The sequence below is a fragment of the Alligator sinensis genome, unplaced genomic scaffold (genome assembly GCF_000455745.1).
Source record: "Alligator sinensis unplaced genomic scaffold, ASM45574v1 scaffold389_1, whole genome shotgun sequence".
Classification (NCBI taxonomy): domain Eukaryota; kingdom Metazoa; phylum Chordata; order Crocodylia; family Alligatoridae; genus Alligator; species Alligator sinensis.
Genome location: NW_005841951.1, coordinates 1,286,719 through 1,290,094, shown reverse-complemented (window position 1 = coordinate 1,290,094; position 3,376 = coordinate 1,286,719). Strand labels below are relative to the sequence as shown.

The window sequence follows — 3,376 nt, the reverse complement described above, 5'->3', positions numbered from 1 at the left end:
GGAAAGAGATTAAAATCTCCAAGCAGTTACAGGTTTAAGCATATCTTTGAGTTACGTATCAGGTCTAAACAACAAAAACAATTAGTTTTTAGTTTACAACAGCAATTCAAATTATAAAGGACAGACTAAAAACTAACATACTCCAGTAGGTAAGAGTCACCAATGGGCAAGGGAAGAAAGATCTACTAGGTTGAGAGGTGGAATTGTGACTGTCTTTTAATGTACCTCTCAACGAATATCTTCCCATGCTTTTCATTTTTCTCCACTTTGCTGGAGAGTCCTACATCTTAAGTCCAAAATCTCCACAGAAAGAGCACAAATCTTAGGGCTGTGTGAAACTTCGCTCCCTGGTTCGATTCGGCAGAGATCTGGCCCGACTGAGAGGCCAAATCTCCAAATCCGAATCAAATCAAGAGACGCTTTAATCTCTCCGAACTGATTCAGAGAGATTTAGCAATTTGGATATAGACACATCATTAAATGTCCTGTGGAACACTTCATCCGCCCCAGCATTGCAGCATTCACAATCCGCGCCTGGTACCTCGAGGTATGTAGAAAAAACATTTAAAGCTATGTCTATGTCCAAATAGCTGACTCTCCGAATCACATCGAATCTTCAGATTCGGATTCAGCCGAATCGAATCGGCGACAGTGATCCAAATCAACAAATTGAATCACTGTCCCCGATTCGGGCTGAGTCCAAATCAAATATGGCCCATTTTGCACCCCCCTAATAAATATGTTTGTATTCAGTCTGCCCCTTTTATAAAGATTATTGCAGTAATCACGGCAAAAATTATTTTTGAAGGTAAGCAAAAGAAACTATATTGATCATGTCTTTTAATACCCATTGTTATAGTGGGGAGTACCTTGCTGACTCCTATTGGGGTGATGGAACCCCAAGGAACACCCCCACTGGCCCAAGGGCGGGAAACGGAGGCAGACACTCCTGCCAGGAGCAGAAACTTACTTGAGAAGATGCTGGCGGTGTGGTCTGGGGAGTTCCCAGTGCCACATCCACCCTGCTTTAGAAGCTCATGCTGGATCCAGGTTAGCCGGTGCACTACAAAGGACATCATAAAGTCGCACCCCGCAATGGCTGAGGGAAGAACACAGACCTGGGAGCATGGCTGTTGGAGAGCCGACCCAAACCTGAGTGTGCTCCAGCACAAGCAGAACAAAGAGAAGGGCAGGGGTAGCTCTTCTGATTGGAGGCTTGGAGGGGCCTCAGCACAGTCGGACCAACTTCACACTGCGGAGGAGTTGCCAGCTCAGAATGGAGGTGACGGCAAACATCAGCTGTTTGGCAGGACTGACAGGAGGGACAAACTGTGAGTTTGTTCTGGAGACGCGAGGTCTCCTGTGGTCAGATTGAGAGGGCAGCAATGTCAGACAAGGAAAATTAAGGATATATGATGGACTAACCCTGACGGGCATACCCATCAAAGCCCATAGAACTGTGAGACAAGTGGTCAACTAAATATTGAGAGAAAGATTAGACCAACTGTGAGGATGATGCCACTTTACCATCCGATGGTACTTGGCCTGACCAGACCATAAGACCAAGTTGGTGCAAGGACAGGTTGTAGGGGAGGCAGAGCCCCGAGAGACAGTGAGGCACTCATGAGGGCAAATGTAAAACATCAAGGATCCTCCCTACTCATCTAAAAAATCAAGACGTGGTGGGCAAGATGGAGGGCGTGCTCTGTTAATATGAGCCAGCAAGGTTAAGCTGTCAGGCCCCAAGAACTGGCACTTGACAGATTGGAGCCCTAGACCTCAGTGGCGAACCTGAACAAGGCACGGCCATTTACACCCATGTAAACTTACTTTATATGCATGGGGGAAAAAAAACAACTAAACCCGCACAAATTCAGAAGAGACAAATCACAAGAACAGCCAACCCAAAATCAGAAGGCAGATTTCAAAACCCAGCCCGGGACTTGTGAATTCTGACACTTTCTGAAAGGTCTAACTATTCTTGGATTCCTGGATAACTTCCCAGCCCACATTTGACTGCCATAAACTGAAGATCCACATGACAGTTTCATAAACAAATCTCTTATCAGGAGGCCACTAAATCAAACTCCATACAGCATTCTGTAAATGCACACTGAAAATGTAATTTTCTTACTTGTGTAAGTGGCATATGGGTGAAATAACGTCAGATGCTGTTCCAGTGTCACACCTAATACCAAATCTTCTTTCCATGTGAAGTTGATTTTACAACTTTTTTACCCTCAATAGCGTCATACTTCTTACCACCGTTTAGCTTCTTAAACAGATGGTCAAGAACCTAATAATATCTCAATCTATAACTCCATAACAGGGAGATCTAACCCTTTCAGGGCCCAAGGATCCTAGGGCCAACCAGCTCTGTTTGATTACTGGATTAGCTAAAAAGGATTCAAGTGGTTCCTAGAAAGCTTAGGAGAGCTCAGGTGAAAGAAGTTGGCTCCTGTGAGTATCACTGGAGCAGAGGGAGAGACACAACGGGAAAAGGCTTCTGAGACCCTACAACCTGCTTTAGTTAGAGCAGAGATGTCAAATTCACCTCAGGCCCAAAACCAGATCTAGACTTTGGGGGCTCTTCCCAGGCCAGATGCACAGAGACAGCAGAAGCTGCAGAGGGTCAGAAGTTCATATTCAGCTGACAGCACAGGACATTCAGGTGACAGCACAGGTCTGGAAGCAAGGACTACTGTGGATTGGGGATCAGATGACAGCAGAGCAAGTGAATGCTTTATCTTCAAGGCCCTTGCTCGCCCCATGCCAACAGTGGCCATGCCTATCGGAATCCAAGAACCCCAAAATTCTGCAGTGCAGCATGTCCCACTGGCCACATCACCCAACTTCCAGTAGCCCACCAGACTACCAGCAGGCCAGACAGAATGGGTCTGTAAACTGGATACATCCCACAAACTCTGTCTGACACCCTTGAGTTAAAGGAATAGCTTAGTTTTTGGTGTTACTTTGAAAGTCTTGATTGACAAATAGAATTAGAACCTGAAGCAAGGGCCCGAGCAGACTTCTGACATAGCATCAGTCCAGTGGCTCCCAACCTTTTTTTTGCTGCGATCCTAAATCTGGGTCGCGACCCCTGCCCCCGACTCACTCGTGCCTGGTGGCACCAGCAGAGCCCGGGCCGAGCTGGGATTGCAGGGGGCAGTGATGGGGACAGCCACGTGGACCATGTGCCAGGAGAGCCCCACAACCCTGATTTGGGTCGTAACCTGAGGTTAGTCCTTCCTGGGCTGACACAGGCCAGCAAGCCACATGCACCCACAGTTTACCTGTTGTCATAATTTCTCAAGTGTACTACTACTACATCTGGGATTAGATGAAGTGTGAAGTAATGTGAGAATTAGACACACTC

The 3,376-nt window shown here is 46.7% G+C and overlaps 1 long non-coding RNA gene across 1 annotated transcript in view; it reads left to right on the top strand.

Annotated features, from left to right (window-relative positions):
• Positions 1 to 2,486, top strand: part of LOC112549732 — a 7,066-nt gene extending 4,580 nt beyond the window's left edge. Inside the window, exon 3 of the long non-coding RNA XR_003093233.1 lies at positions 860 to 2,486. This is a non-coding gene — a long non-coding RNA (uncharacterized LOC112549732). The remainder of the gene's footprint in view (positions 1 to 859) is intronic.
• Positions 2,487 to 3,376: the final 890 nt, after the last annotated feature.